Consider the following 23,789-nt stretch of genomic DNA (forward strand, 5'->3'; position numbering starts at 1 on the left):
ACAAGCATTCAGTGAGGATGAAAACAAAGATTATGTTAAAAAATAAAAATACTAGTTAATTATAAATTATACAAATAAAGAGATTAAGAAATTAAAATTTAATTAATTAAAATTTAATAAATAATAAAATAAATAAAATAAAATAAAATAAATTCCAGTCAGATCCTAGGTCCTGTCCAGTCAGATACTCCAGTCCAGTGGGGACAGAGACTCCTCGATGCCGGGAAAGTATGGCAGGCAAACATTAACTTGGAAGACAGTCAGGTCTCGAACCAGACAGAGGCAAGCTTCCCCAGACTACAGCCGATGTCCACAAGGGCAGGCAACTTGTCAAGGCTAGAAGGAGGACCCAGCAGTCCTCATTCACCAGACTGGTCCAACAGCTGCACGCTGCATCCGCAACCCTAGTCTTCTGCCCGCACTCTGAATGTCTCCATAGGCCACCTCCCCCGATGCGAAGCATCGCTCTCCTCTCGGTGGGCCAAATCTTGATCTCCACCTCGGCGCTGGCCAGCATGTCGGATGTCCTTGCAAGCCTCCTCCCCCGATGTTAAGCGATACTCTTCTCTCGGTGTGCCAAACCTCAATCTCCCCACCACTGGCCTCCGTGTCCTGCTGCAGAAAGGTAGTACACATATACTTAAAAGCCATGGAATAATCTCATAAATGGGTTTCAACATCAGCAATTTCAATATTGTTTGCAAATCTTGGTAGCTTTTTGTGCTCAGAATCATGAAGACAATAGGGGGGAACCCCCAACGCTCACCACCCAACCATCGCATCTTAAAGCACCATTTGTAGATAGTATAAGTGTTTAATTAACTTGAGGTGCCAATACGGCAAAACTACTTGTTCTTCTATATATGTCTAGACACAGCCAAAACTTATCTTGTAGCTTGCGGGTGTCAGGTTCCGACGTGACACATTTCGTATCTGCTTCAGGGAACCCACAACACAATGAGAAGTTTTTACTTATGAGCGGAGTAGACTCTGAAAGTTGAAAAATTAAACGAATTAATACTTTATTTAACAAAACCTAAAAACTGTCTACTTATTCTACTAACAACATCTATAGGCTTATTTGGAAAGGACTCAGCGCTAGTGAAACACTCTTTACTTTACTAGTTGAAAAATCTAAGCTTCTTCCTCTGGTATCGACCAAAACTAAAACGCCGTGGGAGTATTTAAAAAGTCAAGCCCCTAACCATGTGATCATGGCCTGAGGCTAGAGGAAGACGTGATAACGTCATCGTGCCGGGATGAAAACCGAGAGGAATGAACAGCACTACTAGTATTAAAAAACTTACTCGCAAGGTTACAAAAATAGAGCAACCTGCTGTGAAAGTTCTTATTGTAAAAAAAACCCGCCATTCGATTTCACTGTTATGTCCTTTCGGATGTAAGGTGCCCAGTCTGAAAATCCAACTTTGTTCTTTAGCATAAAGTTTGGCTTTCAAATGACCCCATCGAGGCAATACTGAGTAGCATATTGAATTCACTGGGTGATGTTCTTTAAGCCAGTGCTGAGTAAGCGGAGCCTCAAAAACTTGTGTAGTGATTCTGCTGATATGTTCTCCAATCCAAACACGAACACTCTTGACAGTATGACCTATATATAATAGCCTACACGGGTACGGGTATGACGTACACCACTCCACTTGTACTACAATCTGTACACTTTATGGATTTACGATTGCTCACCCATCCTGGCACGCTCGTATCTTTTAAAGATACACTGTATTGGCAGATTTTGCATGTTGAACACGGGGAATGCACCCCTGGTAGTGCTGAGTCAAGTCGCGTCACTGAGCTGAATTGAGATCTAGTCAAACTCTGTTTAAGATTACGTCCGCGCGAATATGCGAACCGAGGGGGATCTTGAAAGGTTGTATGATACTGTAAGATGTTCCAATGTGAATTAATGATGTGTTTAATTTTGAAGGCATGTTGGGAATATGGAAGGACACATACGGGTGAAGACTCCGCAGTAGAGTTGTTTGGAGTGAAGAGAACATCTCGCTGGGAATACAAAGCTCTTTTATATGCCTTTTTTGATGATTGAATTGGGGTATCCTCTTTCTTTAAATCGGGCTTTCATTTCATCAGCTTTATCTACAAAATCAGCTTGGAAGGAGCACAATCGTCGTAATCTTAAGAATTGCCCCGTAGGTATGTTATTACATAGGTGCTTTGGATGGAAACTCTCATATCTTAGCAGATTGTTACGATCTGTAGATTTCCTGTAAATAGTGATGTTAAATCTGCCCTGATTCACAGCAATGCTGATATCTAAAAAAGGCAATGAGATTTAAAGGGCTTCAGGGCTGTTGCCGCATAGCAGCCGCTAGCGCGGCTTTGCAAAACAGGCCCTAAATGCGTGTCTTGTGATGTAAAAAAATTTTTTAGGTCAATATATAAGATTATTATTATTATGATATCTGGTTTTATTTAATGTTCGTAGCTAGTTTAAACCGACTTCTAAAAACATGGTTCTTGAAAAAAAATTTGGCTCTCAAAAGAAACCTTAATCGTTGTACTGCTGATCTTTGGCTTTTTTGACTAATGAGTTTGCCGACCACTGTCCTAGGAGATAGTCAGTTTCACTTGGAAGAAGGGCTGAAGAGCTGACAAGACATGCGTGAGAGATGCTCCTCTGACAGAAGTGATTCTGAGTTAAATTGTATGTTTTGGATTTTGGAGAGTGAAGACTTCATTCTCCGAAATCCAAAACATACAGTTTAAGAATTGGTGAGCTCATAGTTCTGAGAAGCGAGTGGTGAATGATTCCAGTGAGAACTGCTGAAGTGAGTGGTAAATTTAAAAAAAATTGAATTATTAATGATATCCCGGTATGTTTGCATTCCATCCATGGGATTCACTGAACCATGTCTCTGTGATAGCAACAATATCCAGGTCTCCCTCTAACATCAGGGCTCGTTTCAATGGGGTTTTGGTTTGAAGAAGTGGAGCCAATAATCAGAGTCTGAAAAATAGCAGACATTATATCTGAATGCTCAACTTACTTATCTGGAAAGAAGGTAGATTCAGCGGTGTAGTAAGGAGGGGAAGGGGAGTGGATCGCCTCAAGTGCTATGTTTGTGGTGGTGGTGGGGTTAGGAACTTCTCCATCCCCCACACCATGCTTGCGCCCTACCTTCTCCACCACCCCCCCCCTCCCCCGGTACCTCTTTAAATTCTTCACCAGCAAGCAACTAGTCTAGCCTGATGTTCATGCTGGCCTAGATCTCTCTGAAATCACTTCCATGTCGCAGGGCCAGGAAGTGACATCAGAGGGAACACCAGCGTGAGTAGCAGGATGAAGATGCTGCTCACACGGGTGAATATTTCAAGATGTTTGAGGGTGGAAAGGGAGGGAGCGAGTGTGGGGTGGGGTGCAGAAGGAGGGGGGTTGGGGGACAGGAGTGGGGAGGGACGGAGAGGAGGGCACTGGAGGGGCACCACCTATCCTCACTATGCCTCTGGGTAGATTAACCAAATATCTACAGTGATAGGTCTGTGAGACTAAAACCAGTAACTTAAAATATCCTTAAGCTATTTAGAAAAAACATTGCCCAAAGTGGGAGGAGTTAGTCTTTTTTATTGAGTTCATTTAGACAAGTTAGTTACACATAAGAGTAAAAAAGGACTACAGAATTGAACTCCAGTACAAGAAAGGAGAAGAGCAAATTCACAAAAGGAGAAGACTAGAAAAGTGAAATACCATACACAAAGAAAGGGACCCCCCTCCCCCCGAAAGGGACAGTCTTAGAGAAAAAAAAACAAACCAATACTTAGGGAATCCATAGGCAATTTCAGACATTTTATATCTTCACCTATAGAGAAGGGTAAAGATCACACAAAGAATCAATTTGTTTTTGTTAATATATTAGTGAAGATTAAAGATAACATTACTAAAGTAACAAGAAAGTAAACCTAATACTCATCTGACTTTGAATCCTGGGAAAGAGTACTGCATTGATTCCTCCTGGGTAAATATTCTCTGATTTAGCCTTTGAAAAAATAGTATAGTTAACTCTTGTAAAGGTTCAACCGAACTTCATTCGAACAAGGTTTAACTATTTAACATAGGAGTGTCCAACCTTTTGACTTCCCTGGGCCGCAATGGCTGAAAAAAATATTTCTGGGGCCACACAAACGCGCAAACACTGCAGCAAGACAGAGGAAGGAGCTGGTAAGGCGGTAAACACCCAGGGGCAGCAGAGGAAAACACTGTATCACCCTCGACTGGGGCCGCACAAAATACTTCACTGGGCCGCAGGTTGGACTCCCCTGATTTAACATATTTAAAGTAATATTTTATGTATTGTTAAATTATTATATAAAGAACAGGTTTAAAAACGTAACTTGTTCTTAACCCGGGGACTGCCTGTACTCCCCCAATGAAACTGCAACATGGTACCTTCCTACACATACCTATGCCCAAGTGCTGCTGAGGTCCACTCCCTCCAATTTGATCATTTTATTGGAGGAGCCACGACTTGGCAGGGCTTGAATGCAAGCTCTGCTGGAACCACCTCATTGTACCCTAATTCTGCAATTCTGGGCAGCTACCTAGTCGACCAAGGAGTAGAGCTGGATCTGTAACTAGGTTTGACCGAGTTTGAAAACATTAAAGCTTATGTGAAAAAGTTTTATTGGAAGAAAGTGTGTGGGAAGTACATCCCAGGATAGGGATGATAAATATGTCTTTTAATTCTTGACAATTAGTGTCACTTTAAAAAAAATCATTGTTTACTCAGTATTGCAATGTTCTGATGTTATGGTACCAATTTTATGCCTTTAATTAAGATTGTATTGAGAGACATCTTTTAAAGAGACATTGCTCATCATTCATTGTCAACATGTTCTCTGGGTTTTGACAGTAACTTCTGAAAACATGATTATTGACCAAAGCTACTTGATTTAGTAAAATCAGTGTTCTTAGTTAATAGGCACTTATCTAAGTGAAGTTAAAAAAAAAAAAAAAAAAGATTTCAGGTTATATAGTGTGACGAAATTCTCCATCGTTAACAGAAGGTTGCTTTATCCAGACAAACTCATTCTTTGCTTGATTTGCACTTATGTATATACAACCTAATTAGTCTCTCTTATGAATTTCCAGACAGAAACATTTGCATTACATTTTAAAAGGGTTCGAACATATTTTAGGATCTTGATTAAATCTCAAGTGAATAAGATTTCAATATGCTGGGCTGCTAAAAATAGTTGCAGCTAATTTGAAAGCTTGAGTCGTTAATCATATCAACAGAAAAAGTCTAAGATTTCCACCCCCTCCCCCCCCCCCAGATACTAGGAGCCATTTTGGTTGGCAGCCATTTTTTTGTGAGTTTGCTGCTATGCAAATGAGTATGGTGTAAATGTTAGTGTTTAAATGTAATCTAACAATGAACACTTCTACTTAATATATGAAATCACTAAACCTGTATGCGACGTGGTATGCTAATCTTCGATATCGGGTTTTGGGTCTCAAGCATATAGCACCACTGTTTCAAGTTTTCAAGTTTCAAGTTTTATTATAAATTTGATCGGTCGCTTATTCAAAGTTTTAGGGGGTAACAAAACAGACGAAAAACTAAACCTTGCAGAACATATTAAAGACTAACCTTACAAAAATATTTAAAACAAGAGGAAAGAATGGGAAAAGAAATACAAATTGTTGATAGTAGATAAGACAATTATGGTAAAAAAACAATAGGAAGGGAGAGAGCACTGTACTACAGGGAATTTATAGAATGGAATTGGAATGAGACTCCTAGTCAGGCTTTCTAATTATCAAATGCATCCTTAAAAAGAAACCTTTTTAATTTGCTCTTAAATTTATCCAAATTGTGTTCTTCCCTTAAATAAATAGGGAGGGAATTCCATGTTTGAGGGGCTGTGACAGAAAAGATGACTTGCCGCCATGTGTTAATAATTTTAAGTAAAGGAATAACAAGTAAATGTTGATCATTGGACCTCAATAGTCTAGTTGAGATATAAGGAATCAGTAATTTATGAATAAAAGCCGGAGTTTTGTATAGCAAAGATTTGAAGGTATGCAGACTTAATTTATACATTATACAGTGTGCGACTGGGGGAGTCACGTGATCGAATTTCTTAGCTTTCATTATAAGTTTAATTGTGGCATTTTGGATGATCTGTAGACGTCTGATTTCCTTTTTTGCTATTCCCTTGAATAGGGCATTACAGTAATCGATTTTTGAAATAACCAAGGAATGAATTAATATGTTAAGAGACTTTGGACACTGAAATTTTGAAACTGAACAGATTTGACGAAGTCTGTAAAAAGTTGATTTAACAATGTTACTAATGTGATCATGATAGGTTAATTTATCGTCGAAGATAACCCCTAAGATCTTAATGCTACTTATTAACTGTTTAGTGGCGTAATGAGGGTGCGTGGTAGCCCTCCGCTGTCCTTTTCTCCACTCCCTGCCCCTTCCTAAACTTGCTGTCCATGTCGTATCGGCTCTCCCTCTGATGTCACTTCCTAGGCAAGGACTCAGAAGTGGTGTCAGAGAGAGCTGACAGTGACGCGGGCAGGAAGTTCATGATACTGCTCGTGCCAGGAAAATTAAAGAGGAGTACCAATACAAGAAACTATTGGGAAAATCAATTCAAATCAGTTCTATATACTGTATATTACTCAAAAAAGCTGTATAGAAAATATTTTCATTTATTTAACAAATCTTTATAAATAATCATTACACCATGCTCTATAAAAAAAATTCAAATATCCATTTAACATTATTTGTAAATACGTTACTGTATATATAGAACTAGAATCCCTTTCCTAATTATAACAACTAATATAAATGTCCTGTCAATTGTTCAGTTCTCAAAGTGTTTCAAACCACAATCTGCTTTGTATCTCCTTGAATTCAAATTTCTTGTTTGCCGTGAAATATTGTAATTGAATGCTGGCTCTCCTGTTTCCAGAATCCACTGGTGACAAAAACAGGATGTCGATGTTTCAGTTAACTTGTAATTATTGTCCAGCTCAACACAAGACTGTGTTTCACCAACTAGGCGTCATCGGGAGCTGAGATCAAAAGGAGACTCTTAATGCTCTCAAGTACCTATAAATACACATTACAGTTAATCAACTTTTTTAAAAAAAACTTTCTACGTAGTTAAATAGTGACCAATGTTTTATCAAAAGTTTTACCTTAATATATCATACTGAAAATGAACAGATGTCAAGAACAAGATACAACCACCATACTTTGTCACAATGTTCCTCTTATTCATTGTTCTGTCAACAAGGGGCTAGATTCACTAAAACCGATGGTTTTGCAATCGTTTCCCGACCCGATTCACTAAACAGCTGTGCGATCAATATCCAATCTGATCCGATCCGCACATGCAAATGAGGGGAAATGGCATGCATAAGTAGGAAGGCAGCGATTCACTAAACAGAAGAAGGAACACCAATTGGGCTTGCCGATCCAAAACGAAACGACTGCTGAGGACCAGTCGCTTACTGTCCCTGCCGACTCTCCTGCTCTCTGCCGCCCTGAAATCCCTGAAATCTCCCTGCTTTCTGCCTCCCTGCTGTCTGCCCACCCTGCGAGCCCGTGGTTTTAACCCGCGGGTTTATAACGGGGAAGCACTACGGCGTGTTCTGTTCCGTGGTGTTCCAGTCTGGCTGCAAAGCATGTTCTGTTCCATTGAAATGATTCCTGAAGTCCACTCGTGGGGCCAGCGAGTGCAGCCACCTCTCCCCCCTTTCGTTTTGACCTCAAGCTTGTGCGGCGAGCAAGCACATGCGCGGATCACATCTACAAGCAAAGGGGATAGTCTGCGCATGCATCTGGATCGCTCTGCAACGATCCATGGGGGGTCGCTGCGGGGTCACTTCATTTGCATGAGGACTCTGTAGTGAATCGGTCGGCCTGCAAGACTCGGCCACAGATCGCCCACGGATCGCCCAGATCGGTGAGTTTAGTGAATCTAGGCCGAGGTGTCTGGTGCTGGCTAAAACCTATTGACATTTAACCTGAAAGTGTTAATTGAAAGCTCGTGAACTTAATTATTTGAATTGGCCTATTGTCCAGATCAAATGGAATTCCAATCAATTTCCCTGTTTAAGCCTGTTGGTTCAGTGGTTACCTATTGGTAAATTAGTCGTTGTTCCTTTTTGTAACAAGATTTCAGATATATTACCCCCCCATGAGTTAAATTAACTTGAATTAATACTACAAATTTCAAGTCATCAATTACATGATTTAACTGCCTCCAATGGGACACCGAAGGAGCCTCACAATTTCCCATACTTAAATTACTAATTACAATTACAAGTTAACTGAAACATTGAAATACTCTTTTTGTCACCAGTGGATTCCGGAAACAGGAGAGCCAGCATTCAATTACAACATTTCACAGCAAGCAAGATATTTGAATTCAAGGATATACAAAGAAGATTGTGGTTTGAAGCACTGTGAGAACTGAACAATTCACAGGTCATTTATGTTAGTCATTATAAGGGAACTCTAGTTCTCTATATAAGTATTTATAAATAATGTTAAATGGTTATTTGGATTATTTATAGAGCACGGTGTAATGATTATGTATAAAGATTTGCTAAATAAATGAAAATATTTTCTATACAGTTTTTTGAGTAAGCTATAGGAAAATGAAAGAGGTATGAGGGAAGGGGGGGGGTCGAGAAGGAGCAGAGGGTAGAGAGGAGGACAAATGTTGGCACCCCAACCAAGATGGCGCCCGAGGAGGACCACTCTCCTCCCTTACTATGCCACTGGCGCTGTTTACTTTTCACTCTTTAGGAATTTATTAAGGGGATCCTGAAGGAGCTGGAATAGTGAAACGCTGACCATCATTCATTCAGATAAGTACTTTGGTGTTACTCTACGTGGGTTTTGTTGTTTGGGGTTTTTTTTTTTGTCAATTTGCATTGCACAAGGCTTTCAGCAATGGTCTGACTGAAGAGGTTTTTTTATGCCGATGAGGTTCCCTTACCCCTAAGCAACCTATTGCCAGGATTATATATGGCGTAGGTGGGGTCCTGAGGCTTTTTACTTCCTCTCATATCCAACTACAAATCCGATACTGAAGATTAGCATCCAGGTTTAGTGATTTCATACATTAAGTAGAGCAGTGTTTTTCAACCTTTTTTGGGCAAAGGCACACTTGTTTCATGAAAAAAATCACGAGGCACACCACCATTAGAAAATGTTAAAAAATTTAACTCTGTGCCTATATTGACTATATATAAAGTAATTCTCTTGAATAGGAATCAAATAAACACAAAGAAAGTATTTCATAATTACTTTATTATGAAATATTAAGTAAACAGAATAGTGAAAAATTATAAAATACTTTATTCAGTGCGAAACCTGGGCCTGTTTGGCTGAACACAAAGCTGATATTCTGGCTGGAATCGAAGAAAGACACACACGTAGCTCTTCGTCAACAGCTCTCAGTCTTTCTCTGTATTTGGTTTTTATAGCATACAAAAATAGACAAATATACCCTCCATCCTTTTTATTAAACCACAATAGCAGTTTTTAGCGCAGGGAGCTGCGCTGAATGCCCAGCGCTGCTCTTGACGCTCATAGGCTCCCTGCGCTAAAAACCACTATTGCGGTTTAGTAAAAGGTGACCATATTGTAAAATATAGACAGCAGATATAAATTCAGAACTGTGCATAGTAAGTGAAGGGAAGTTTTCATCTCTGGGAATTTACCCAGTTAACTATTAAGTTATTTGGGCAAATTCCTTTGAAAACTGTGGTAATACTGCCTCCACTTTGCTAAATTTAAAATAAAATCATTTTTCCTACCTTGTCTGGTGATTTCTGGTTGCACTTTCTTCTTCTGACTGTGCATCCAATCTTTCTTCCCTTCTATCAGCCTGTATGCTTTCTCTCCTCCACACCTCATTCCCTCCCCCAACTTTTTCTTCCACTCTCCCTGACCTTTCTTTCTTTTTTTCTGTTTCTCTTCTTTCCTTCTGTTTCCCTGCCTGCCCCCTTTCTTTCTTTCTCCCTGCCGTTCCCCAAGCCACTGCCACTGCCGCTGCCATCGGGGAACAGGACCCACCAATGGATAACAGGCCCCAAACCCGACGCCGACGCATGCTCTCCCTGACGTCAATTCTGCAATCGGAGAGGAAGTTCCGCCCAGCCAGGCAGCGATTGGCTGGCCCGAACTTCCTCTCCGACTGCAGAATTGACGTCGGGGAGAAGAAGACTTATCGGCTCGATAGATTAGATCGCCAAGACAAAGTGAGTCCTGGGTGATCGACTCACTTTGCCTTGGCGAGCTACTGGCGCCCCTGCCTCGGGCCCCTTGTCAGCTCCGGGCCCCTGAATGCAGGACTGGTAGTACTGCCCTGATGGCGGCCCTGCGGCACACCAGGCAACATCTCGCGGCACACTAGTGTGCCGCGGAACAGCGGTTGAAAAACACTGAAGTAGAGGTATTTATTGTTAGATTGTATATGGTCTCTACTTTCTTGAGTAAGCAGTAGTAGTTTAAATGTAGCCATTTGACCCCTAATTCTATAAATAGTACCAAAAATTGCATGCACAGTTTTGGTTGTGTTCCCACATTACATGTGCAATTTAATTGAATAAGCTAATTAGTGCCAATTAGCATTTTAATAAGCAATTATTGGCATTAACTAGGATTGATTAAGAGTTATGCATGTAAATTTAGGCATGGGTTCCTCACAAGTCAAAAAAAGGGGTGTTGAAATGGGCAGGGAATGGGCAGATCGGGGGTATTCGTTTAAATTACATGGATTAATATGAAATTAGGGCCTACACACCTAAATTTAGGTACAGACATTTTTCCACATTTTTGTTGATGCAAATGGCTGCACCTAAAGCTAGTCGCATTTGCTGGGCTTAGGTGCTATTTTGTAAACTGCACCTGACTTTGTGTGATTTATAGAACAATTTTTTTGGGTGCCAATATTTTGGATGCCATATATAGCATTTACCCCTTGGCTGACATTGCTGCCTGGATGTCTTGCCGTCATCTGAAACTAAACATGTCCAAGACTGAGCTGCTCCTCTTTCTTCCTAAACCCTCTATGCTCCTCCTCCTTCGTTCTCCATCTCGGTAAATAACACTGTCATCGTTCCAGTCTCCTCTGCTCACAACCTTAGAGTCATTTTTGATTCCAACCTCTCATTTTCTATGCATATCCAGCAAACTGCTAAGGCCTGTTGCTTCTGTCTCTACAACATCACCAAAATTTGCCACTTCCTCTCTGAGCACACTACCCAGACCCTTGTCCACACCATCGTAACCTTATGCTCAGATTACTGCAACGTACTTCTAACTGGTCTCCTACAGTGTCGCTTCTCCCCCCCCCCCCTTCAATCTGTGCAAAACTCTGTTGTACGACTCATCTTCTACCAACCTCGCTACACTCATGTCACCCATCTCCTTAAATCACTTCACTGGCTCCCTATCTGCCTTCGTATACAGTTCAAGCTCTTATTGCTGACCTACAAGTGTGTTCATTCTGCTGCCCCTCAATATCTCTCCTCGCTTCTCTCTCCTTATACACTTCCCAGAGAACTACATTCCTCAGATAAGCTGCTCTTAGCACTTCTCCTCCACTGCCAATTCCAGACTTCGTTCCTTTCATCTAGCTGCCCCCTATGCCTGGAATAAATTACCTGAGTTTGTACGTCAAGCCCCTTCCCTTCCCTTGTTTAAAATAGCCTTCAATCCATAGCTCTACTCCCCACTGCCCTCCAACCCAGCCATCTGATTAACCGTTCCCCTTAACTGTATCCTTGTCTTGTCTGTGTAGATTGTAAGCTCTCGAGCAGGGACTGTCTTCTTCTTTGTGACTCTGTATACAGTGCTACGTACGTCTGGTAGCGATATAGAAATAATTCGTAGTAGCAGTAGTGTGAAGAGTTTGTATTTGGGAAGCAGATCTGAGATTGTGATGTCATAATGCCTCATTCCACCAATAAGAGCCAGTCTCATCAGTGATGTCACAATGGCTTGATTGTCCTGTACTCCCCACTGCCCACCAACCAAGCCAGCTGATTAACCATTCCCCTTAACTGTATCCCTGACATCCTGTTTGTCTGTCTTGTCTGTTTAGATTGTAAGCTCTTTTGAACAGGGACTGTTTTCTTACTCTTTGTGACTCTGAACAGCTCTGCGTGCGTCTGGTAGCGCTATAGAAATAATTAATAGTAGTAGTATTTAAGTGGTCAGACAAATTGATCCCAACCTTTTTGATGTAGGATTCTTTTGCATGCGTTTGGTGATGCTATTAGTGTTTGGTTAGGCTAATAGATGGCGTTGAGTTACCAGAATGAGAGCTGTTTCTGCATCCATGGGTTTGGAGGAATGGCGAAGAGAAAAAAAGACCTCTGTAGCACTCTAAAGACTGAGCTTGCCTTTCATTTAGAATCAGTGCCGCAATGTGCTTGGGTAGCTCAACAAATATTACCCCCCCCCCTTTTTACTACACCACTGTAGAGGCTTCTACTGCGGCCTGGAGCACTGAATGCTCTGACACTCATAGAATTCCTAAACGCGTCAGAGCATTTAGCGCCCTGGGCCGCAGTAGAATCCTCAAGCACAGCTTAGGAAAAGAAGCCATAGAAATCTGTATACTAAGCAATTAGAGTACACCATCAGTAGCGCGCAGGACAATAGCGCCCTGACAAATCCGCACTGACAAATGCGCGCATGAAAGGAGTGTGATTTTTTTTGGGGGGTGCAATTGTAAGTGTAGTGGGGGAGGGGGGTTGAGGCAATGTTCAAATTCAGAGCCCCCTGACGAGAGCGTGAGTGCAGTGGGGGAGGGGAAGACGAGTTCTAAGTGGTCAAAGTGGTGAGGATAGCGGAAGTAGTACGTCAGTGAAAACGCAGATACCCCCAACCTCCTCCGAGAGCCGAAAGTGAAGGTTTTAGGGTGGCGCACATTTGTCCTGCCCGCAAATGTCAGGGTGAAATTGTCGGCGCGCCAATGTCTTGCACGCATTTGACGTGTCACCGCAGTTAGCAGAATGAGATGTCGGAACTGATGCGGCCGTAAAAAAACACCTGTTCTAGCAGAGAAATAATACTTTTATGTTTCTATGGTCACCGTTACCCTCCGTCGATGACCGCTTGATTTCACATAACCTCCTCCCCATTTCCAAACACACACACACAAGAAATTCATAGAGCAATACAATAGCATATAAGTATATCCCAGCTATCCTTGCCATCGGTGTTATGAGATGAATTACATTTGCCACATAGTTATTTCACACGTCCAAAATTAATACAGAAAAAGGTGTAACAGAATGAAATGTATAATTTAAACGCAATCATGGGAACTGATGCAGAATAAACAGTATGCATTTCCTGTCAGGGAACAGCATTAGCTAGAATCACTTTGCTACTGATTTTGGAAACCCACTGGGGAAAAGCAGATTGCATGCTCAGCCCCTCTATCTGCTCCTTCTCCTTTCCTGACACGACTGCTTACTTCTTCGGTGACCCATGACCCCCAAATCTACAACTATTGAAACACACATCTTTCCAGCCACTCATCATTCTGCAGCAACCTAAATAAAGACTAATTTATTTATTTATTTCGATTTCTATCCCGTTCTCCCAGAAGCTCAGAACGGGTTACAGGTAGACATTCACAATCGTTTGAAAACAGACTAGTTATGACAACAAATAGGTTACAGTAGACAATAGCAGAGCTTATTCTAGAGACCAGACTGGTCATAGCGAAGAGTACTAGGAGAAGTATATTGAGGAGGCCGTTTTTAATGGCCCGATTGACGGAAGAGGATGTCTTTACTGCTCTGCGGAAGGTCATTAGTGTGTCTAGCGACCTGATCTGGGTGGGTAGTCGGTTCCATAGCTGAGGTAGGAAATGGCTGTAGGATCTTTTGTACGCCGTACTCGTTCGGAGGGAATGACAACACATAATGACAACACAAAACAATAACATCGCCACACACATGAAAAAAGCAAAGCCAGAAAGTTTGGGATCAGTTTGCTAGCCACTTAAATACCAGCTAAATTTAAGATACTTAAATATCATTGCATGTACAACCAGCAGACTTTGGAAATCTCATATACTGTAGCTGGATAAGTCCTACATATATCCCTTCAATGTCTCTTATTTTAGTCAGCTAAATCTATGTAACTATAGTTGCCCCCTAGTTAGAAGGGACTGAGACCCAGATGCAAAAAACTCACCGTGTGTTTAACAATCATCACTAAACCCATTTCAACAGGTTTAGCGTCGAAGTAATTTACTGACTGATGTACACAATGGCTCACTGCAGGCTTTTCCATGTGTTCGTTGCAGCCTCCAACTCTGCTATGCCCTAGCATCATTTGGTGATGCATAAAATCTAGCGCTCACTTCTAATGACCTGAAAGTACTGACAGGTATGCCATTTACACGTGTGTTAAAGGCGGATTTCATGTGCGCCCCTCTTGCCTCAGCCACCCGGACACCAAGACCTCCTCCCCCCCCCCTCCCCCCCCCCCGTGAAGGTCAGCAGGAGGGAAGCCCATTCCCTTCTTCCTCAGCATAACCAGACCCCTCCCCCCACCCCCACCCCACAACCCGACCTGATCTTTGCACCTTATTAAAAGATGATAGCAGGAGGGAAACCCACTCCCTCCTGCCTCAGCAACCTCCCAGACCACCACCACACCTTCTCCCCATGAATATCAACAGGATGGATGTCCATTCCCTCCTGCCTTGGCAGCCACCCAGACCTGCCCACCTCCCACAGCCCTTATACCCCATGTTCATTCCCTCCTGCCTCAGCCATTCATACCCCCTTACCCCCAACCCACCTACCCCCATTGATACCCCTTGAAGTTATATTACTCGGTAGTGGTCTGAAGATCCCATAGGAGTGAAAGCCGTTTTTTGACTCTGCATGATAGTGGGATGAAATGTGATATTATTAATTGTCTTTTATACTGAGTTATATAGGTTAGTTTGATATCATAGGTTTATTTAAAACTTTATATCCCACTTACCTTTGCCAGATCCAAGTGGTTTACAGATCAACAGTAAAATGAAAAGGATGCCATCATTATATAGGAAAGATCTAAATCGTTCTCTCAAGAACATACCAGGACCTTCCCCACACCCTCAACCTGACAACTGAACCCCAAAAGCTTATTGAAGAAAAAAACATCTTTAATCTATTCTTGAATCTAGAAAAGCTTGTTTCTGCCCTGATTTCCTTTGACAGGCCATTTCAGAGTGCTGGAGCCTGTCCCCCCCCCCCCAAAAAAAAAAAAAAAAACAACAAAAAACCAACCCACCCTTTCCCTCGTCACTCCCCAATGTTCTCTCAAAGCATGACACTACCAACCTAGAATTTTGAATAGATCTCAAGCACTTTGCAGGAATATAAACTATAGGGCTCCTTTTACTAAGCTGTGCTAGCGATTTTAGCGCACACTTAGCGCGTGCTGCATTGCCGTGCACACTAGACGCTAGCGCCAGCACTGAGCTAATGTTAGTTCTTGGCACGTAGCGTGGGGTTAGCGCGTGCGGCAATGCAGCACGCGCTAAAAAAACGCTAGCGCAGCTTCGTAAAAGGAGCCCATAGTCATAGGGCTCAGGTAAAGCCCTTGGGGGCTCGATTGTTTTCCTAACACAGTTTGATAACTTCCCCCTTTAAGAGTTAATAAGGTGCCTAGCGCTGAAAATCAGTGCTAGGTCCCTATCCTTTTTGTTCTCCCATTCTCTAGGTCTGTCCTTCTCATCCCTTTCCTGGAAGCATACCCAGCCAGGCAGGTTTTCCGGATGACCACAACAGAAATGCATGAGATGGGTCGCTGCTTTATGCAAATTTATCTCATGCATATGCATAGAATTTCTACGAGCGTTGGAGCATGTAGTGTTCCGGGAGAAAGAGGGCCTTCATTGGAAAGGGATTGGGATTTGATTGGACAAGGTGAATTAAGCAGTTTGCAATCAGGTACTCAAGCATTTTCCCTATCTCTCCCAGCAGGCTCACAGTCCATCTAATGTACTTGGGGCATTAGAGAACTAAGTGACTTGCCCGGGGTTACAAGGAGCAGCTCAGGGTTTGAACCCACAACCTCAGGGTGCTGAATTGGTAGCTCCAATCACTATGCCACTCTCCTTGGCTTTAAGTGGTATGATAATTGATCGTGCCATTAAATGCTGACTAAAAAAACTATGTAGAACAACTCCTAGGTGCCACCAACTCCCTCCGAACCTACAGACTAAAGCCTGTACCCACATCCGTGCTCTTTTCCCAACCCCCGCCGGCCAACAGCTAGCATTCCCTCCCTCCCAAGTACAAGTAAATGTCCCCAGGCCTGCCTTGACTTCCTGGTGGTCTAGCGGCGTGTTGGGGCAGGAGCAATTCCCAATTGATCTTACCCATTCTTTCTCCACAGTAAAAATGGCTGCCAAAACTTCTAGCAGTAGTCTCATGAGGCTAGCTGCAGGCCAGTGGGGCTGGGAGTAGGGTTGTGGGCCTGGATAAATGCTGAAGTCTGCTGGTTTGGGGGAGGGGGTTGGCAGCAGCAGGGGGAGGGTTTGGCGGTGGAGGAGCGGAAGGGGGAAGATTACTTGAAGGGCAGGAGGGAGAGTGGTAGGACACCACTGTGAAGGCAAGGGGATGAATTGTAGAATATAAACCCTCCAGTTTATATTTGAGTTACCATTTTTCCCCTAAAGGAGGTGGGGGTGGGGCAACAATGGTATCTCGGTTTATGCTTGGATAGGTTTATATTTGAGTATATACGATATCTCTTGCTGAATATCAGCGGTTACCTGTCCAAATACTATTTGACCAGCCAGGAGCCATTCCTGGCAGGTGAAATAGCGCTGAATATTGGGCAGCAAGGGCCATATTATGCAAGCAGTGCCCTAATTGGTGACCACTTACAAAAATGGCATCCATCGCATATCAACCACGCTACGGTGCTGTTTGCAGAATCAAAGTTCCCCTTAAAGGTAAGCACCGGTAATGCAGGCCAAGATTTTAAAAGCCTACATTGCCGGCACCTACCTTTGACAGAGAATCATGCCTAATGACACCTAAGGTCATTTACGACCCAAGTCACGCCTACTGTGACCTTAGGCACTGCTAGGCACCTCTGTAGATGTGATACCGGCACTTTTTTTGTAGCACTTGTAAACCGAGAAGAGAGCTTAGAGATGTAAATGGGATGAAATTAAGTTTGGAGGGTAGAATGTCGACTATGCATGCTAGGATCAGAGCATCAATGATATCTGTGGCTGGCGTAGAACTATGGAATGCCTTGCCTGGGATCCTGCGGTTTTGTATGGGGAGGATGAATTTTAAGAAAATGCTCAAAACTCAATTATTTGCCAATGCCTTCTTATGCTAAGGTACATTTCAGTTGATATTCACCTTTTATAATTTTTTTGACACCAGTGTATGATTTGGTAAGAGCGGATAGAGTAGCTGGTTTTAAGAAAGGTTTGGACAAGTTCCTGGAGGAAAAGTCCATAGTCTGCTTGTCCTGTATTGGTTAGCATGGATTATTGCTACTCCTTGGGTTTTGGCCAGGTACTAGTGACCTGGATTGGCCACCGTGAGAACGGGCTACTGGGCTTGATGGACCATTGATCTGACCCAGTAAGGCTATTCTTATAACAGGGACGATTAATGATGTTGTTTAGATATGTCTATGTTATATGTGATAATCGTAGGAAAACAAGATTTTATGTATGTGATATGGAAACTAGTGCTGCCCGATTCACGAATCGATTTAAAACAAAAAAACATCTGCCTCCCGATTCGGTGACTGACTCTCCCCCCCCTCGCCCCCTAAAGCAGGAGCGGCAGCGTTGCCTCTTGCTGGCTGGCTACTGCCGCTCCTGCTTTAGAAGGGGAGGGGGAGGGTCAGTCGGGAAGTGCTGGTGTCTGGTTTCCCCCCTGGCTTCCCGAACATCCATTTATCTAATTTCAGCAACCTGCAGAGAGGATCGCTTGTGCTAGCGATCTCTGCAAGCTGCTATAAGCCTTCGGAGCTATTTCCTCTGCCGCGATCCTGCTTCTGATGTCAGAGGAGGGGCGGGACCATGGCAGAGGTGATATCTGCTCCCAAGGCCTATAGCAGCTTGCAGAGAGCGCTATGACAAGCGATCCTCTCTGAAGGCTGCTGAAATGAGGTAAATGGATGCGTGGGAGATCAGCGGGAACACGTAGGCCTTCCGGGGGTGTGTGTGTACAGTCCTTCGGGGGGAGGAGGGGTGCAATCCTTCAGGGGGAGGGGGGCCCTGGTGTAGAAGTACACGGAGGGAGGGAAGGGGGGGTTCAAAGAGACGTGAATATGCCGGACTTTGGGAGGAAGAAATAATGCGTCTAAAAACAGAGAAGAGGGGGAGAGATGGTGGACAATGGGATTTAGGGAGGGAAGGAACAGAAAGGGAGAGAAGTTGGACACAAGAGGGGGATAGAGATACTGGAAAGGAGGGTAGTTGGGAAAAGAAAGAGAGAGGTGGTGGACCCTGAGTTGGTGGGGAAGGAGGGAGAGATGCTAGATGGAAGGGTAGTTGAGAAAAGGTAGATCTGTGGATGGAGACGAAAAAAAAGGAAAAATGCCAGAGGACAGAGATGGTAGATGGATGAAAGCAAGGAGAAAGAAGAGACCCCCCCCCCCCGTCAATCACAGGGGGGCGGTCCAAGATGGCGGCGTGAGCTGGAGTGTCGCTGGCGAGTGTCTGCCTTTTTCTTCCGAGTATGCCACATACTAAAAGAAAAGGGCAAGCCCGGACCGTTCCCCTACCGGCTGGAACTTCTACATCGTTGAGGCAAACCTTGCTAGACTTCACCCCCAGGACTCCTCTACAGGTTGGAGTGTGAGGCTCGTTGGAGTCGGTGTCCCAGGACTTGGGCGTCTCTCCTGAGCCGGAAGTTTCTCTTTCACCTCCCAACCCGGCAGCACCTCCGTGCCGGCAGCTAATCCGTCCCTGCTAGAGAGAATTTCTGATACCGAAGTGGCTGCGAAAACGACCTCTTATGAGGGAAGCAGGACGGAAGGAGAAGAAGCAGCAGCGGTGAACATAAAACAAGCAAGGGAAGAAGCTAGCCCTTCGGCTCTCTCGACTCCCCCGGGGGTGACCCTGCTTGATGTCTGGAAAGCAATCCAGAGAATGGATGGAACTGTTCGAAGAACTGCAGATACATAAGAACATAAGAAATGGCTTCGCCGGATCAGACTCTAGGTCCATTCAGTCCGGCGACCCGTACCCACGGAGGCCAAGCCAGGTGTTCCCTGCTGAGAAACCTTGTTTACTCGTATCCCCCAATGTGATTTGCGAGAAGGTGTGCATCCAACTTGCTCTTGAATCCCAGAATGCTGGTCTCCATCACGACCTCCTCAGGGAGAGCGTTCCAAGCGTCCACCACTCGTTGTGCGAAACAGAACTTCCTAATATTTGTCCTGGGCCTGGTGCCCCTCAGTTTCAGTCCAACGGCTTCATTGATAACAAAGGTAGACTTTTTGACTAAAACAGTGGAAGATTTAAAAAAATGAAAATGAATCTAAGCTCCAACTTGTAAATGAAGAACTTAATACTTTAAAAACCGTGAACGCTGGTTTGATAAAAGATAAATTGGTGATACATAGAAAGATAGAGCAATTAGAGAATTACAATAGACGATTAAATTTGAGGCTACTGAATTTTCCAAAAATGCCAGAAATTTCGTCTGTTGAATTATTTAAGACTTATTTGGTTCAAATCCTGGGATTTGCCCCCGATCTTATTCCTCCTTTGCATAAAATTTATTATTTACCTGCAGCTATAAAGAAGACGGGGAGCAAAATACCAGGAGCACATCAGATACTTGATGTGGGGAATATATCAGAAATATTGGAATCTTCTATAACAAAAACAGTGGAAAGAGCTACTTTACTTATCTCATTCGAATTCCAACAAGATCTCAAGCGGTATTAAAGCTCTATTTTTGTATAACACAGGCTCTGTTTATGGGACAGCGTATTTGGATCTATCCGGACGTTAATAAAGAGGCACAAGAGAGGAGAAAGTTGTTTCTTTTAATGAGACAAGAAGCGAAAGATCTTGGAGCTAATGTCTTATAAAATATTTAGAGACCCACAAAAAGGCAAAAAGGTCAAAGGTTCCCAAGAGTGGTAGTGAAACAGTGTCCCCAGCAAAGGTTAAATCAATAACCAACACAATAATGTGAATAAGGTAAATAACTATCAATATTTTACAAGATTTAGATACCCTCAGTGCGAAGGGACAGCGATGGGAGCGTAGCTCCAACGCTTCACGCATCAAGGTGGCGCCGGGAAGGCGTACACCTACACACCATCATAGGGTACCAGAGTGTGTGTTTTTAAATCAAAATGATACTATCACCAACAAAAGCAGTGCTCCTCCTTTCTTCCCAGCTCTCCTAGAGGGCTGCCATTGATTGATTTGTTCAGTTATAGGTTCCTGAGGAAGGGACTTGTTCTCGAAACCAGGCTGGTTGCCCTGTGTTTATTTTGAACCTGGTCTTCTGGCGTTCCATCTGCCCTGTCTCACTTCCCTTGGACATTGGATGAAAATCTTTTGAAGCTAAGTTTTGCTTTTTCATTTTTTGGGAGTTGGCTGGGGGATTCCCTGATTGGTTGCTGTAATAGTGCCCTGTGTTTATTTTGCACTGCTTTTGTTGGTGATAGTGTCATTTTGATTAAAAAAACACACACTCTGGTACCCTATGATGGTGTGTAGGTGTACGCCTTCCCGGCGCTACCTTGATGCTTGAAGCGTTGGAGCTATGCTCCCATCGCTGTCCCTTCGCACTGAGAGTACCTAAGTCTTGTAAAATTCTGATAGTTATTTACCTTATTCACATTATTGTGTTGGTTATTGATTTAACCTTTGCTGGGGACACTGTTTCACTACCACTCTTGGGAACCTTTGACCTTTTTGCCTTTTTGTGGGTCTCTTTGTAAGGTTCTTTGGCAATTCTGTTTTTGGAGTTTGTTGTTATAAAATATTTAGGCATAAGATATACCTTTTTTGTTTCAGAACATCTCATGAACTTTTTAGACTTGAAGAAGATCATCAGGGAATAATGGGTAATGGAATATAGGAGGAGTTCATCTGTTAAGCCATTTCTTGTTATTTTGATTTATGTATTTAACTATAGAAGTCCTATATCTTTAGACCGCCACCTTTTGTTTTGGTTTGGGGTCTAAGAAGAAGATGTTTCATTATTTAATATTTTTTTCATGGAATGATGTTATTATTGTATAATTTTCTTTGTGTTTCCTAAACAAATGTAAATTGCTTGATATTATTCTTAAATGGAATAAAAATGAAATAACGAGAGAAAAAAAAAAAGGAGACCCTGGCAAGCAAGTTATCAGAAGACAACCAGAGCCTGGGACCAACAAGATTTGAATAATGACCAGACAACAAAAGGTAGAAAAACTAATTTTATTTTCCGTTTTGTGATTTACAATATGTCAGATTTGAAACGTGTATCCTGCCAGAGCTGGTGTTAGACCACAAACGTGAGCTAGGATTTAACAGAGAGAGGAAAAGTCTTTTTTGTTTGTTTATTTTGTTTACACCATGGCTCCAGTGTGGTTAGGAGAAGGCAAAGGGGGTGAAGAGGTTATAAAAGGGGTGAAGAGTCTATAAAAGGGGTGAAGAGGCTATAAAATAAACCCACCAGGATATTTGAAAAAATCACCCAATTAGACAGGAAAATCAAATCGAATTGAAAAATCGATTCAATAGGCTGAATTGAATTGAATCAAAATTTTTTTTTCCTGAATCGGGCAGCACTAATGGAAACCGCATAGTTGCATGCGGTATATAAATTTTTTAAATAAATAAATTGATTTTTAATTGGCGCAGTGAATTGCACTGATTAAACCAATTAAGTTAGGTAGCAGTAGGGCACCTACCGTCACCTAAATTACGGCACCATTTACAGAATCTGCCTCTAAATATTTAAACAATTGCATAGCATTTTGAACCTACAGTACATTAGGGGCCCCAGTTTTTCCAGCTACTGTATATATTCAATCCAAACAGAAACAGGTAGGTACCATGGGGTCCTTTTATCAAGCTGCGGTAGGGGTTTAACACGCGTTATACTGCGCGTTAAACCACCTGCCGCGCTAGCCACTAACGCCTGCATTGAGCAGGCATTAGTTTTTTAGCCGGCCGTGGGGGTTAGCGCGTGATGGAATGTCCGACACGCTAACCCCGCTAGTGCGGCTTGATAAAAGGACCCCTATGTTTCTCCTACTGCTTTTTGAGGGGTTTTTTTTTTTTTTTTTTTTTTTAAATATCAGCCTAAAAGAAGTTTGAGATCAGAAAATAGTATGAAATTATGTTTAGAGGGTAGGATGTCAATTTCCCACATTAAGACTGGTGCGGCCATGTTGTCGGTAGCAGGTGCAAAGCTTTGGAATGCTCTGCCAGGAATCTTGTGCTTTTGTACTGCCAGGATGAATTTTAAGAAAATGTTTTTAAAAACCAACTTAAGAACATAAGAACATAAGAAATGCCTGCACCGGATCAGACCTGGGGTCCATCCAGTCCGGTGATCCGCACACGCGGAGGCTCAGCCAGGCGTACCCTGACGCATACATTAGTCACTCGTATCCCTCAATGTGTCCTGCAAGAAGATGTGCGTCCAATTTTCCCTTAAATCCTAGAATGGTAGTTTCCTCCACCATCTCTTTCGGGAGAGAGTTCCAGGCGTTCACCACTCGCTGTGTGAAGCAGAACTTTCTGACATTTGTCCTGGCCGTGTCCCCTCTCAGCTTCAGGCCATGACCTCTGGTCCGAGTCTGGGTCACATTCGCCAATGTGAATAAAGCTATTTCATGCTCTCCATCCTTTCCCCCTGCTGGTGAGTGAGCTTGCTCCATTTTGTCGATTCCTTTTAGCAATTTAAAAGTCTCTATCAGATCCCCTCTCAGTCTTCTCTTCTCAAAGGTGAATAATCCCAGTTTTCTGAGGCGATCCTTGTAGCTCAAGTTCTCCATACCTTCTACTAGCTTCGTCGCTCGCCTCTGCACCTTCTCCAGCAGTGTTATATCCTTCTTCAGGTATGGAGACCAGTGTTTGTTAATGCTTTCTTGTGCTGAGATTTTTATATTTAAAATGGATCTGAAAATGTCTTCTGGGCCTGCTGACTGCTTTATAAAGTATGGTGATTCGTAATAATTGAAATATGTATGCTTTGTTTAACAATTTATGCCTGTTATTATGCAGACCATGTAGGTGATATATGGTATATAAATTTTTAAATAAATTTTAAAAAAACGCCTGAGACCTCTGAGTAAATCGTTTGTAGGCCAATCAGTTGGCATAAACACTGGTTCTGCCTCGTAGTCTCCATGCATTTCTATTATGGAGTCACACAGATATTTATTTTTGTATATTTCAAACACCACCTTATAGACATTTTTCTATAGTTGTTATTTAGGAAAAACTCCAGGGCCTGCGGTTTCAGCCTCTGGATTCCAAAACTCTGGGTTCAAAAATCTGGCAAGCATGTGTTATATGTTATTTGTAATACGCGCAAATATATAGATCCTTTTACTAAGGCGCGCTAATTGATTTAGCACATGCTAACGATTAACGCATGCTAAATGCTAAAGCGTCCATAGAATAGAATGGGAGCGTTAGCATTTAGCATGCGCTAGTCGTAAGCATGCATTAAATCGATTAGCGTGTGCCTTAGTAAAAGAGAAGGGTAGCGTAGTAAACATTAGTTCCAAAGCACCATAGGCAACAGGAGGAAA

General features: G+C 42.7%; 1 protein-coding gene across 1 annotated transcript in view; it reads left to right on the forward strand.

Annotated features, from left to right (window-relative positions):
• TMIE (transmembrane inner ear) overlaps nt 1–23,789 on the forward strand; it is an 81,884-nt gene that overhangs the window by 36,770 nt on the left and 21,325 nt on the right. The window lies entirely within an intron of this gene.

This window comes from Geotrypetes seraphini, chromosome 2 (genome assembly GCF_902459505.1).
Source record: "Geotrypetes seraphini chromosome 2, aGeoSer1.1, whole genome shotgun sequence".
NCBI classification, from domain to species: domain Eukaryota; kingdom Metazoa; phylum Chordata; class Amphibia; order Gymnophiona; family Dermophiidae; genus Geotrypetes; species Geotrypetes seraphini.